Source organism: Toxorhynchites rutilus, chromosome 1, assembly GCF_029784135.1.
Source record: "Toxorhynchites rutilus septentrionalis strain SRP chromosome 1, ASM2978413v1, whole genome shotgun sequence".
Lineage (NCBI taxonomy): Eukaryota > Metazoa > Arthropoda > Insecta > Diptera > Culicidae > Toxorhynchites > Toxorhynchites rutilus.
In genome coordinates, this window is record NC_073744.1 from 5,584,181 (window position 1) to 5,599,940 (window position 15,760).

The 15,760-nt window shown below is 37.7% G+C and overlaps 2 long non-coding RNA genes and 1 pseudogene across 2 annotated transcripts; 1 reads left to right on the forward strand and 2 right to left on the reverse strand.

The window, feature by feature from the left end:
- Positions 1-4,162: 4,162 nt before the first annotated feature.
- On the forward strand, positions 4,163-4,905 carry LOC129762154 (uncharacterized). Its single transcript, XR_008740556.1, has 2 exons — positions 4,163-4,263; positions 4,325-4,905. It is a non-coding gene; the product is annotated as an uncharacterized LOC129762154 (long non-coding RNA).
- Positions 4,906-9,714: 4,809 nt separating this feature from the next.
- On the reverse strand, positions 9,715-10,730 carry LOC129762151 (replication factor C subunit 3-like; annotated as a pseudogene).
- Positions 10,731-13,757: 3,027 nt separating this feature from the next.
- Positions 13,758-14,960, reverse strand: LOC129762153 (uncharacterized). The gene is made up of 3 exons (XR_008740555.1): positions 14,678-14,960; positions 14,183-14,618; positions 13,758-14,126 (listed from the first exon to the last, which is right to left on the reverse strand). It is a non-coding gene; the product is annotated as an uncharacterized LOC129762153 (long non-coding RNA).
- Positions 14,961-15,760: the final 800 nt, after the last annotated feature.

The following is a 15,760-nucleotide window of genomic DNA, read 5'->3' on the forward strand; positions in this document are numbered from 1 at the left end:
AGAAAACGTATTTTTCAGATGGATTCAAGAAGTTGGAGCATCGCTGGGTCGAGTGTATCGAGCTAAAAGCAGACTATGTTGAGCAATAAATCGCCACTTCTCCAAAAATTTTTTTTTTTTTTGTAGGCTAAGCACTTATCGGACTGCCCTCGTTAATTTCATGTTCTGCTTAATTTGTGACTATAGTGCAATGTGATGGCATTCATCTTTTTTTCTGCTTGTTTTCGCATTCGCATTAATACGATTCATTATTGTATGAGAGCAGCCACAACAAAATTGTTGGCACAAGTTTCAATTGCTTAAAATACAATCAATTTGGTTCAACCTACCTGATTTCCCGCTCAATCGCGCCATTTTACTAGGAATTATGCTTCAGAACTCCCAAACAAATACAATAAATAAAATCACCACATCATAGCTTAAGTGCTATCGAAACAATTTCTAAATCCTATCTAGTTCTTCTTCTTGGATGGCTCAAACGTTCCAGTGCAACTTTTGCCTTCTCAACGTAGCATTACTACTTGCGTCATTTTTATTAGTAATACTTGTTTGAGATTTCTATGCCGAATAACACGCCTTAAATGTACTCTGGAGTGGCAAGCGCGTGACCACAGTGCAAGCCGGAAAAATTTTCTTTGACGAAAAATCCCCCGGCCAGAACGGGAATCGAACCCGAACCCCTGGCATGATAGTGTGGGACGCTAATCACTCGGCCACGGGAGCACCGATCTAGTTATTACATCTCATAATCATCATCATCATCACCGCACTTCCATTTCCCCCTATTGATGTGCCTGGTCTATCGCATAGCAATGCCTAGAACAGATTGAAATGTGTTCAGTTCCTGGAAATTAAAATCCGATAACTGGGTTTCTAGAGGCGAATGAACTGAAAAGTTTAAACCCTCTTAAAGCCAAAAAGAAGAAGAAGATAACCGGGTTAATTAGACAGGACTGTTACACGAATTTGCGACTCCGTCGAACCGGGGTTACTGGACACGATTTTCAATCGCTTGGCAGTGGTGCTGCTCGCAAACGGTTTTCATTCGAAGGATTAATTTTCACGCTTGATTCGTTTTTTGATGTGCAGAGAGAGAGAGAGAGGTGGTGACGAAAGTAGCTTGCGGGAAAAAGCTGCTTGCAGCGCAGATCGATGGACCGACAGAAAAGTGAAACCAATTTCAAGATGATAACATGTAAACCGCGTGGGGAATCGGTAACCGGTCGATGCACATCGATGCAAAAAAACACGCATACGTTGCGTATGTGTTCTCATGTGGGGATCGAATTGGACGGATTGGACCGTGTTGGACAGAAGCGATTCGGACGAATTGCGAATCATCGGTCGGTCGGTCGGTCGGTCGCTGTTTGTATCAAATTGATTTGGACGGCTTGCGAGTATTATGCAGGAAATTCAATTACATCTCGGCCGCAAATTAACTCTTGTGCAAAGTGGACATCGAGAGTAATTACAATTTGGCATTCGCGAGAAACGAATCAACCGCTTTCGTCGGTATCGGACCGACGTCCGGTGATTTTGAACTCGAGATTATTGCGCCCCCGGAGAGATTTGCACCATCATGTAATAAAATTATTTAATTATAAATTTTAGTTACATTCTCACAACCTGTTTCCATGGAACACTCTTTCAAACAAAGCTGCATTCCACTAAACTGAAATTTAATTTACGATCAAAGCATCATAATTCAATCCGCGCAAAAGGTTTGCTTACGGTATGTAATAGAAATATGCACTGAATGAGTAATAACACGCAGTGAAATAGATGTAACACATTCAAATAATAAAATGGAAAAACCAACAATATACCGAACATCACACGTAATGTTCATTGCTTCATTTTTTTTCTCTCGACAATTTTGTGTATGCATTTTCCCTCCTCTCTCCATGTCGAATGACAAATGAATTCCTTGCTAAATTGAACCGGGAATTTGGACGACGGAGCGAACCAGTAAACCGGATTGATGGTCGCTGCTGCTGTCTGATTTATGGGTGGTGTGACAGTGCCGCAAGTGAGTTATAGTCTTCACCTGTCATAATGTAGCAGTTGAATCAGTGTGAGCAATTGTCCCTCGGAAGGCATGAAGGAATGCCGTGGAACATCCGTGAAACACAATATTGCTGTTTTTAATTGAAATTTTGATCATCCAGCCCGCTTTGGAGGCTTCCGGGAGTTGGCGTCGTAAGTTAGTGTTCTAATATTTCTTGTGGGAAATACCGTTGTGTTTCCGGTTTCACTGTTTGCAGTAGAGGTGGGCAAAACGGTTCATTTCAGAGAGCGGCTCAGAGCCTCTCGTGCATTGAAGCGAGGCGGCTCATTTGAGCGGCTCTTTTTTTTTGAGCCGAGACTCTTTTGAACCGCAGCTCTTTTCTGAGCCGAGACACTTTCAAAAGCGGCTGTTTTTTGAACCGCTGCTTTTTTTTGAGTCGAGATTTTTTTGAAAAGCGTTTTTTTTAACCGTTTACAGTTTACAGTGTTCAGAATCTAGAATCTAGTTAAGGCCCATTTATACGTTGCTAGTAGCTGACTTGACAATGAGCAGCTACTGACCCGGTGGACTCGCTTGACAATTGGTTGACTCGCCTTGTCCGTTCACATAGTGTGAGCTGCTGGCGAGAAACTAGATACTACGGCACGGGTTTACCTGGGATGCCAGGCGATTTTTCAAATGTCCATCAAATAGTCAGAAACAGCAATCAGGTCCGAATTTGTCAAATGATTGGTCCGAAATCGACTTCTTTATTGGTAGTTTTCATCTTAGGTTTTCAGTTGAATGTATCATTACACAATTTTATAGAGATTACAGAGCAGTGTTGAGAATAACACCTGAACAAGTGGAAAAACTGTTGAATTTAATTGCTCCACAAATACAACGCCAAGATACACTCATGAAGGATGCTGTACCTGCAAGAGTGATAATATAAATGACATTGATATGCCTTTCTTCTGGAATATTGTTCAGATTGTTGTCGATATTTTTTAGAATCTCGAAAGCATCCATAGCTAAGATAATTCCGGAAGTATGTGATGCTTTAAATGATAGTCTAGAAGACTTTTTAAAATTTTATTCACACGCGTCAAAAATTAAAATAATGAATGAAAATGTACTTTTTTAAATCGAATATGTATTCTGTTTCTTAGAACCTTACTTTTTTTCGCAAGTTGTGAGTGAATTTTGAATGAAAATTGTGCCTGATAATGATTCTATATTAGACATTCTCCAGAAAACTATCTCAAAAAGAAAGCGTGCCCCGCCAGCGTGCAAAACAGAATAACAATGATTTCGTTAAGAAACTATGAGGGTTTTATTTGTTTTTCCAATAATTTTCAAGTCTATAAATATCTTCGCATATTTTCAAATATCTTAAAAATAGAGACATTTCTTTACATTTGGCATCCCTGATTCGAACGCTAAATTCTGTTTTTGACGTTTTGAAGCATGCGAGTGCGAGTAAATTCAAAAAACTTTGAAGCGCTCGAATCAGGGATGCCAAATCTTTACATTGTCTTTACATGTCTCTATTTTTAAGATATTTGAAAATATGCGAAGATTATTATAGACTTGAAAATTATTGAAAAAACAAATAAAACCCTCATAGTTTCTAAGCGGAATCGTTGTTATTTATTTAGCTTGCCCTGTAATCTGTTTGTATGTTTGTAACATGTCCCACATTAGTAGAAATTTGACCCCCTTCTTGTTGACCGATTGATCTGAAATTTGGAACACACCTTTATCTCTGTAGTCATTACAAAACTGCGTATTTCATTATCTTGTAAATCCAAGATAGAGGCCGCTACAAAATGGCGGATCCCTTTCTTCCTCAAAACCTCATCAATGTGGGTTTTCCAAAACCCCATCAATATGGGTATCAAATGAAAGGGCTTGACTAGCAGAATACAGTTATTTAAGAAAAATGCAAATCCAAGATGGCTGCCACTACTAAATGGCGGACTACATAGTTTCCCAAAACTTCATTAATATGGGTGTTGGGGGGAAGCAAACTACGCCACTGATGACTTGATCTGAACCTGCGCATCCGGACGGTGCCACTCCATGACGCACCCAGACAATCATTGACAGCTAGCTGTCATCACTGTCATTCTGAAAACTTCTCTCGTACCACACATTCTTTGCTAATCACAAAAAAGGAGTAGAGATAGAACCCAAAATAAAGTTGAATTCCCAAATTGTTAAATAATTGAATCATCCTGTCGTGCTTTGAATTTAAAACGAGGAGATCAAATGTAGGTAAAACCTAATAATGTAAAGTTCTTGTTTAATTATTGTTTCTCTTAATAAATACAGCTTTGAGCTCGCTATACATTGATAAAAACGCGTGCTGAATAGAACCTCCGAAACCCCCGTAACAATGGGTATCAAATGAAAGGGATTGACTAGCAGAACACGGTTATTTGTGAAAAATGCAAATCCATCAAAATTCTACCAAATGGCGGACTACATATTATGTCAAAACACCATCAATATGGGTATCAAATGAAAGGGCTTGAATAGTAGATCACAGTAGATCATGAAAAATTAAAATCCAAGATGGCCGCAATCACAAAATAGCAATATACTTTATTAAACGGTTTTATTTAGCTTGAACTGTTCGTATGTATGTATGTATGTCTGTAGGATTGTCCCACAGTAATAGAAATTTGACCAATAGGAACTGACCGGATAGGAACTGCTGTCATTTTAAAACTGCTTATCTTGAAAAATCCAATTTGGCCTCCGCTCAAAATCGCTGATTCCATATCATCTCAAAAAAAAAGGTTGATTGAGATATGTGTATCAAACCAACGAACTTGACTTGGAGAACACACTATGTATTTTCTGCAATCTACTCAATATCGGTATCAAATGAAATTTTTTGACTGATAGAATACAGTACAATGCCTTTATTGTAGAGAAATATTCTAATGAAACAGATAATGTACTAAAAACTAGAAAATAAAATGAGTAAACAAAAACTTTTTAAATTATAAAATCCATTCATTTTCATTATCCACAATTAGTGATTTCATCATATGTCCCACTATTTTATTTTAGTCTTATCAATGCCCTAGACTAATGAAGGAGAGGTGTGATAACTACTAACTGCAACTTGCCTAATTATTTTCTCTAGCTTTTAGTACATTATTATGTTTAATCACAAATAAACCGTTTAACTTAAAAAGTTTTTTTACTCATTTTATTTTGTTTTGCACGCTGGTGGGGCACGTTTTCTTTTTGAGATAGTTTTCTTGGGATTCTAAATATAAAATCATTATCGGGCACAATTTTCATTCGAAATTCACTCACAACTTCCAAAAAAAGTATTGTTCTAAAAAACAGAATACATATTCCATTTAAAAAAGTAGATTTTCATTCATTATTTTAGTTTTTGAGGCGTATTCATTCCTCCTGCAAATCTACTATCATTTTCATTTCACAAATTGGTACACGAAGCTGCTGTCAAGGCGAAATAATTCAAAATTTGAAAAATCTTTTAGACTGCCATTTGTAGCACTACATACTTTCGGAATTATTTTAGCTATGGATGCTTTCGAGATTCTAAAAAAATATCGACAATAATCTGAACGATATTCCAGAAGAAAGGTACAACATTTCTAGTTTCACTTATGTAGGTATAGCATCCCTCATGAGTGTATCTTGCGTTGTATTTGTGGAGCAATTAAATCCAACAGTTTTTTCACTTTTTCAGGTGTTATTCTCAACACTGCTCTGTACTCTCGGGGATCATCATCGTAGAGTTACTTCAATATTGTATTTGTTGCTCCTTTTTTTTGCATCCAATTCCTGGACCGAATCCTTTTTTCTTTCTGCTTTTTCCGGATAGTACCTTCAGTTCAAAGAAATTCAGCACAAAGTATTTTTAAACACGGCCAGTGTGTGTTTAGCGATAAAATTGTGTAATGATAAATTCAACTGAAAATCTAAGACGAAAACTGCCAATAAAGAAGTCGATTTCGGATCAATCATCTGACAAATTCGGATCTGATTGCTGTTTCTGACGATTTGATGGACATTTGAAAAACCGCCTGGCATCTCTGGAAAACCTGTGCCGTAGTATCTAGTTTCTTGCCAGCAGCTCACATTGTGTGAACGGACAAGGCGAGTCAACCATTTGTCAAGCGAGTTCACCGGGTCAGTAGCTGCTCATTGTGAAGCCAGCTACTAGCAACGTATAAATGGGCCTTTAGTTATTTTGTTAATGAACTCCTATTTTATCTCAACTTCTAAGGGGCTGTCCACATACCACGTGGACAACTTTAGGGGGTAAGAAACAGAGCTGCCATGCATCACCGTCAATGTCACAAAAAAGCTGACCATAGTCACTCAATTCCTCTCAAGCGGACCTTACACGGTCAACTTTATTGACAATATGATGACATTTGAGAGGATAATGACAGCTGAACATGGCCGACAACGCAGAAATTCGGATTTTCTGATTTTCGGGCATCAATATCGTGACATTTCATATGGATGCATGATGTTGACGTTTTACCTCACGGACTTCCAGACTGAGTTGCCAGATTTGCAAGCGGACATTTAATGTTTGTTAGTCTTTTTTGCGATTGCAATTAAAATTCATAAACTGAAATTGTAGGAATCATAAATGAAAGCTTTTGGTTTGGAAAACTGATATAGTAATTTACATTTAATGCGACATGCCGGAGAACCACTCAGTGTCGCATTGGAGGCGATTTGACCTGTAATTAGACATTGAAGATGAGAGTGGTACAGCGTCGACGTCTGGCGGCGAATGTCAATGTGGGGCCATAATTTGGGCCCGAACTCGATGTTTACAAAAATGTCTAACTAAACGTGTCGCATACAGGTCTGTCCAATTAGAAAAATGTCGCATTAAATGTAAATTACTGTACCTAAAATAGCAAAATACAGTACTTTTCGCGATACAAATCAAAACCTCAAAGTAACTGACAATGTGATGGTGAGAGAGTGAATGAAAATTAACAACGTCTTAGGAATGTTTTTAACAATGAACTCGGTCATTCTTTGCGCTAGCGAGCGGGGCAGCCACTTAAGTCTAAGTTGTGTGTTTCTTCACACTCCGCTATAAAATTTGGAGAATGAGAAGATCTGGGAAAATCACAGGTGAAAAAACATCACGTGTTAATTCAAGTTACAGTAGAATCCCGATTATCCGTGAATAGTCGGGATGATTTTTAAACATAGAAACTATGTTTTATCAATACAGAAATAGATACAGATACAGATAATCGGGGTACAGATACAGATACAGATAATCGGGGTTCTACTGTCATACCCAGCAAACATTAAATCGTATAACTTTGCACATGATAAGTCACATATAATTTCGTATCAAATCACAATCGCATAAAATGCAAAAACACGATTTTCCATGTCATCGATGGATTGAGTGGTAACGTTGTCGTATCAAATCGCATATCAGTCCAAAAAGCATCGCATATCGTTATATGTGCTCCCTTGGCCGAGTGGTTAGCGTCACAACTAACATGCCGGGTGTTCGGGTTCGATTCCCGTTCTGGTCGGGGGAATTTTTCGTCAAAGAAATTTCCTCCGACTTGCACTGTGATCACGCGTATTCTAGAGCTTGCCACTCAGAATGCATTCAAGGCGTGTTACTTGGCATAGAAATCTCAACTAAGTACTAATAAAAATGACGCAAGTAATACTACGTTGAGACGGCGAAGTTCCTCTAGGAACGTTAGTGCCATTGAAGAAGAAGAATATCGTTATATACGGCTTTATATGCGTACAAAATATGGCATATACGTATATCGCCTCCACTTTTGTGTGTATATGCTAGTTATCTGCATCATATATCATACAAATGTGTCTTGGTTGTATGTATATCGCCTCCAATTATAGCTATTCATACGACTTAATGTTTGCTGGGTAGTCTTATTTATCGAATAAAAACATTTGCTTGCAGATAATATAATTTGCATATATTTTCACAATCTAAAATAATTTGGCATCTCTGGAACTGAAAGGAACAGTCTGTATTTGTGAAGCGAGTATTATGATGTGTTTTTGAGAAGGAAAAACGAGTTTTAAAGTGTAAATTATGAATGAAAATTAACTTTTCCAAATCAATTTAGTATTCTATGTGAATGCAAATCACTTTTTTTCTGCAAGTGGTGAGAAAATCCCAAACAAAAATTGTATCTCAAACTGACGTTATATAATAATAATAAATTTTAGTAGGAATATCTGAAAATTCATAGAAAATAGGTTAAGTTAGAGTTAGGACTACGCGCTTCAACTAATTAAATAATACCAAGTAGATATTTTCATTCAAATTTTACCAATTGAAAATTGCCTTTTAGCCTTCTAATCTGATGGAGAATAGTTTGGATCCCAAACACGAATGTCGCCACTAGCCATCGCGGATATTTTCGTTGTCTCGGGTTGAGGGCGATATTGACCGTGTAAGGTGGCAAAATATTGATTGAGGTTAGATCGGATGTCGAAAGCCTAGCTGTCACGATATTAAAGACACTTATTGTCAATCAGTTTGATCGTGTAAGGTGCCCATCACGGCACGTGAGATCCAAATATTCAGTAGTGATACTCACTCTTTTGTTTCTGACACCTAACCAAATGACGGTTGGTTCCAATGCCTCTCACTGCCGATCGCTTTATTTACAACTTTACGTCACGAGAGCGGTGGTTGTGGCGTATGATGGTAGTAGAAATTTGAGTGATCAGACAGTTCCAATCATTATTGACAATCGCGACGGTTGTTTAGATCAAGAAGGTGGAGTTAACAGGTGGTTCGTAATTTACAATATTTAGAAAAGACGTATGAGGAATGGCAAGACGAAAGGTTTGGATTTGTTTATGTTATTACTTACGTTGGTATGGTTACATTTGATTTCGTCGAAGGTATTTGAAGCAGTATAATAAATAAACAGTTGTCGTTGAAATTAGTAACCTAGTAACCTTTATGCATATGCTTCCGCCAGCTGGCTCGGTTAATGTGATATGATTTATTCAGGGAATGCTTTGATCGTGGTACCGACATGGTGCATAATTTGTAGCTTTGTTTTTTGTGCTGGTTCATAACGGCAATCAACTGTGCCGACGAAACTGTAGCCAATGTTTAGTGTTGTTTGGATACCATCTATGTAAATAAATTCAAACTTACGGGATTCGTCCGAACGGCAATTCTGACATTACGTTTTACCTTCCACTTCACTTTCCTTGGTTTAGATTTGTTTGTTGAAGTAGAAGTTGTTGTTATTGTTAGAGATGTCTAAATTTTTCGTTTATTCGATTAACGATTAATCGTGGGGCCATTTTTAAATATTCGATTCATTCGAACAATTGTCTTTCAGTATTCGAGTATTTATTTCTTGCAGTTAAAATGAACAAACATTTATAATAAAAAAGATTATGGTGTCATAATTTTAAATGAAATTAAATATAATTTTCAAATAAACATGGTGCAGTCAAAACCATTATTTGAATGAAATGGTATTTAAGTAAATTGATAAATTTACCATTTCATAATTATTTGCGGATCATGAAAATGATCCGATTGAAAACCGACAAGGCGTTTTTTTTATTTAGTGTTAAGCCTTACCAGAACTATTGAAGTTTAGTTAATAAACGTGAGATGAACACAAAAATTTCATTTTTTTATAAAACGAAAGAAAATTGCGATCTCAAAGAATCGCTCAAAAATCATCCACTTCCAATGAGGCTTTATTGAGAAACTGCTTATACAGTGTTACAAACTGCGCCACGAACACGTCCAGATGGAATATATGTCTGCTTCCTTGCTGCATCCAGTGTTCATAATGCCCGGCAAAATTCAATGTTTGCGTCTTCAGACTCATATCGCAATTTTTAACCAGATTCGGTACCAATCCACAGATTATAACATTCGATAGAACGCCTTGAAATAGCAGCTCGTATAGCCGTTCGCTCACCCCCTCCATCTTCTGTGGACTTTGTTCGAGGACAATCTGATTGGCAGTTTCTCGATGGAATATTTGCCAATCAATTTCCGGTACTTCTTAGTTGACCGTGAACGGTTACTGTTGTACCTTGCAAGCTTCCAGCATGAGGATAGCGTAATTGTGCTGAAATGCAAATAGTGTTGTTACATTCAACAAACAAACAAATCACAATATTACATTCAAAATCTTAAGAATATCCTCCTAAGATAGAGCCGGCTCCCTTATTCCCAAGCAACGACTTCTCACCGCGGGAATAACCCGCGAAGTAGAATTGGCGCACAAAATCAATCTGCACCTAGACACATACTTTTCAATGGTTCTTCTCAGCGCATCCTGGGTATCTTTGGTCAGCTAATCCACCACGGACAAGACGAGTCTCATATTCACTCTACCCGCTGGGATCAATTTGATTGATCAAATCCGACAGGACCCGGTAACCGATGAATTCAACTCGATGTGGTAATTACTGCTGATGATACTGATTTCCACCTTCCGGTTCGAGGGCGTTGTGAAGTTTATTATTTCATTGCGTAGCCGTTCCACGCCCGGTTGGTAAAGTTTCCACAGCAGATACATGATGCGAGTTTTCTTACTGGCCCGGAAGGATCGTATAACATGAGATGCGGGAAGTCTCCCTGGGAGCGAAGATTAATCAGATGCGCAACTTGCGTTTTGTGGTAGTCCAGTTTGGACATCTGGCGCGATCGGTAGCGGTCAACTCAGAGAGCCATTGTACACAAAAATATTTGATGTATGATACAAAAATACTTGGTGATTTGTTGTTTTCGTGTTGGCCTTTGTCAGAGTAAATGCATCACCTCCAGAGATGACAGATGATTTTTTTTGAAAATCTTCGACAAAAATCTGAAATGTTGATGAAATCTGAGATGCAGATACTTTTGTAACCGCGAGGGAATCAAGTCATAAAGAGAAGAAATACCATATCCCTACAGCCTGCAACTGAAAATATAAGTTTGCAACAGGATAGACAGGACATTAAATATCAGTAAAATTGCGAACATGTCTGCAGATTTAGTATCCTTGCAATGATGAGAAACAAATTTGGTAAAAAAATCGAAGTCGAACGGGTTACAAAATACATCATTTTGCTAATTTCAAACCCGATCGGGAGCCGGAATAGAGGGGATACGCAAGACGTGTTATTCCACAAACTAAGTACTAGTACAAATGACACGTGAATTACTACGTAGAGTCGGTGAAGTGCCGCTAAAAACGTTAAGGCCGTCTGAAAAACTGAAAAGAAAATACATGCCTGAAAACACAATATTCTTCAAATTGTATTTAAAATGAAACTGTATATTCACATCTGGCATCCCTAGTCACGAAGAACGAACACAAAGAGGCGAATGTTGTGAATATCGCCAAACACCAAACCATCAGCTAGACTTTTGAGTGTCGCACTATTCTGACATTTCAGCGACAGGACACTCACCAAGGAGCTCGCATTTCTACTGTCTAGTAGAAGTTCACCATGCGTTAGTGTTGTGATAATACTCTTCTCACACTATTGGACTGACTTTGGGATGACACCAAAGATAATCGCAGTACAAAATTTGTTGATTATCTTTGTGTGAGTACCATCACTTGATTCTCACGACAAATCGCAGCTCTGGTAAGAAAATGTCCACGCTTGTCCACGGAGAGGGGGTGGGGGTGTATAGATCTAGTCCACGTGGACAGGAAGATATTTTTTTAGATACAGTCACCTATACATTCAAAAAAATTAAATTAAATTAAATTACACATATTCTAATATTTCAAAATCATCCGTATTTATCAATAAGCCGCCTGAGAGTACTGCCCAGTCAAACATTCATATACTTTTTCTCATATCATTGATCTTCTTCAGTGAAATCTGTATTATAAAAATATCTCATGTAAACTGTGAATGAACGAGCTATTTCCTATGATCGAACTTTTATAGTTACCTGGTATGCATAGACCTTCATAGCACAAAACTATAAAAATTAAACGATTCCATAATGGTTGAGATTTCATTATATGCGTGAATGGTTGTTCTGTTCTTTTGTGTACGCGTCAAAAACTCGAAAAGTACGAGACCGATTAAGCTCAAAGTTGGACACAATATAAAATCCACTTCAAGTAGTGTTGTTACGGCATAAAAAATTGGAAAATTTGAAGAAAAATGATTTTATCTCTGACCAAAGTGCGTTTCTGAAATTGAGCTTCTAATAAAAAACAACCATTCAGTAATGAATATATGTTCTATGTGATGGAAACATCTTTTTTTCCACATGTTTGACAAAATCGTGAACTGAAATTGTGTTTCGAAGTGATTTAAAATTTATCGATTTCCCTCATCTTTCTCTATTTTTATATATGAGGGGCCTAGAATGCAAGGGGTGTAAGTGACTTGATCGATTTCTCTTCATCAACTTTTTCTTCAGATAATAACTCAACTGCAAAAACGTTCCAATTTGGGTTTGTTATAGAATCCGATAGATGAGGCTCTGACCTGTCTTCCGCATTGTCGAATACAGCTGGGAATGTATTCGCAGCTAAGTTATGACCAAAAAAAAAGTCGATGTAGAGAAATCGATGAAATCACTTACACCTCTTTCATTCTAAGCCCCTCATATATAAAAATGTTCTGTTCGTTTGTGTACGCGCCAAAAACTTGAAAAGTACGGAACCGATTGAGCTCAAACTATGGTACAATATACAAAACAACCAAACGCATCTAGGATTGTTGTTACAACATAAACAAATGAAAAATTCAACTCAGCCATTAAACCACAATGTGCCACAGCAAAGCGTGGCAGGGTACAGCTGGTATCTGTATAGTTTTTCATACAGAATTGCGTGTTAAATCATTTTTCCAAAGTATTTTAATTTCGACAATTTCTGATAATGAATATTTACATTTGCATGAGATCTTGCACCGCTAGTCGTCAAACTTAAAACAATTGAGCCAGTATTCTAGTAAAAAAATACGAGGAATTAGGTAGCTGATTCGGAATATTTCAGGAGGTGATAGAGGATCATATTTGATGAAAAAATCCTGCTACGCAAATGATCAATTCTCAGCTAGGACAAACAAAGTTATTGAACTTTTCGTAAGCCTAATTTTATGTCTTGAACCGACTCTAAATTAGAAAGTACGCTACTTAGAGATTATGCTGCTCATTTGAACTATATTTTTTGTGTAGAGTACAGTTGTAAAACATTAAAATGAATGGAACCATGTAACTTTTAGAGGTAAAAAAGAACTAAAAATTTTGTATTTTATGCAAAACTTTCCTCAAACTGAAGCAATTGAATCGTACTAAGCAGTGTACTTTTTGAATTAAAGTCAGTTTAAGGTAAAAACCGGTCTCAAGGAAAGATCAATAATTCTTTCGTAGTTGAGATTTGTCCATAAGCGTTGAAGATTTTTTTCATCAAATATGATCCTCTATCACCTCAAATATTCCGGATCAGTTAACTAACAACACACCCACATTCCGTTTTGCCTGCCAAGATCAGGTCGATGAAATGTCAACAATCGACCTCAAATGCTGCCACCTTGCAATCGAGTTATCGACCTTTCATATGCATTCATCGAACAACTTGACGCCACTTTTTCGCCAACATGTGCAAGGCGTCGACCAGCTTGCAGCGCTGCTTCCAGCACTGCTTGCTGCTTGTTTGTATTGGTTTGTTATTGAAAATGAAAAGGAAATACATTGATCGATTTTAATCATTTTATTGAAAAAAAAATAATAAAAATACATGTATAATAAAAATAAGGTATATAATGGAATCGGTGCATCCGGGTTGTCTGGATTGACGATTCAAATCCGACTGAGTACATTGATGAATACCTCCTTGCCCTTGATGACACAGATATGTGGCTGAGGAGGATTCTTCAATGTGCGTGAAGCACGAGATCTCCGAGGGGGAAAATTGCTCGAAATACTATCGATGGCCAGGTCCTGCTGCTGTTGCTGTTGATGCTGTTCCCCGGAATAGCAGCCTGGACTTAAAGGATACTGCTGCGGGAAAGCTGATGCTGTTGGCTGGTGTGACAGAAGTGGAAATAAGCAATGTAGTGATGAGGGAAATCATCTTTCTCACTCGCCGATTGATTGAGGATGTATTCACAGCTGAAAAAAAATAAAATGATTAGTAAATGAAAATCAGAAATGAATTCCCTACTCACCAGTTGTATGATCCGGATAAAAATGCGAACATTAAAATATCATGCGATTACGTTCGCTTACCTCGCCTATTTTCATTCTACTATACAACGGAATCAGTGTATTCGGGTTCATCCGGGTGGTAATTCAGCTGAGCAAGTTGATAAATACCTCCTTGTCGTTGAGTTTTCGTGTCTGAAGAGGATTTTGAATGTGCGCGAAGCACGGAACCTCTAATGGGGAAAGTTCTTCGCAATACCATACCATGGTCAAATTCTGCTGCTGCTGCTGTTGATGCTGTCCCCCGGCATTGCCAACAGGGGTTGGAGGTTACTGCTGCAGGAAAACGGATGTTGTTGGCTGCTGTGATAGAAGTGGAAATCCGTACTGTGGAGATGGGAGAAATCATCTTTCTCACTTACCGATTGATGCAAGCAAAAGAGTCGAATGTATTCATAGCTGATAAGACAAGATAAAATAATTAATAATTAAAAAGCCGAAATATATTTCATAGTCACCAGTTGTATGATCCATTTGTTTTTGTTTGAGATGACAGTTTAGCGGAGTGGAAAAAAGAACCACCAGTGATGCCATTTGGCTTGTTTAATTATTCAGTATTTTCGACTAACGAACTATCCGCGTTGACGATATTGGGGAATAGGCATGACAGTATGGATTTGCAGAAGGAATGAATACACTTTTAAAATGAAAATTATGAATGAACATGATTTTTCCTTAATCAAATTAGTACTCTATGTAAGTGAAAATCACCATTGCCTGCAAGTGGTGAAAAAACGTCATAAAAAATATGTTTTGAGATAATTTTATATTATAATGACAAGTTTTTTTGAGAATTCAATTATTTCATACAAATTTTAGCAAATATAAACTGATTCGGGCCGACTAATATGATAGAGAATAGTTTGCCTCATACAAACTAATGCTGTATCCAGATGTCGATACCTAATCGTCGTCATCTTGAAACGCTGTTACCGTTACGGTCGTTCCCACATTCCGTTTTGCCTGCCAAGATCGGGTCGATGAAATGTCAACAATCGACCTCAAATGCTGCCACCTTGCAATCGAGTTATCGACCTTTCATATGCATTCATCGAACAACTTGACGCCACTTTTTCGCCAACATGTGCAAGGCGTCGACCTGCTTGCAGCGCTGCTTCCAGCACTGCTTGCTGCTTGTTTGTATTGGTTTGTTATTAAAATGAAATGAAATATTAAAAGGAAAATACATAATCAATTTTAGTCATTTTATTACTCGAAAAAATACGTATTACAAAACAATATGTGTTTGTGATATACAAATAACCACAATACAGCGATATTTTTAAATCCGGGGTTTCCGGATTGACGATTCGAGTCCAGCTGAGCTCGTTGATAAATACCTCCTGCGTTTTTTTTTCCCCAAAATATATTTTTTATTAAGGCACATGTGGCGTTAGCCTGACGGGGCCGGGAGTCCAATATTTTGACAATTTTTGTCTTACAACTATGTTAGTAATATGTAACCGATTACTCGCGGTTGGCTCGAGGTTAGTATTACAAGTGTTCTCATAATTGGTGTGTTGCAGTCTTCGATGCTCTGT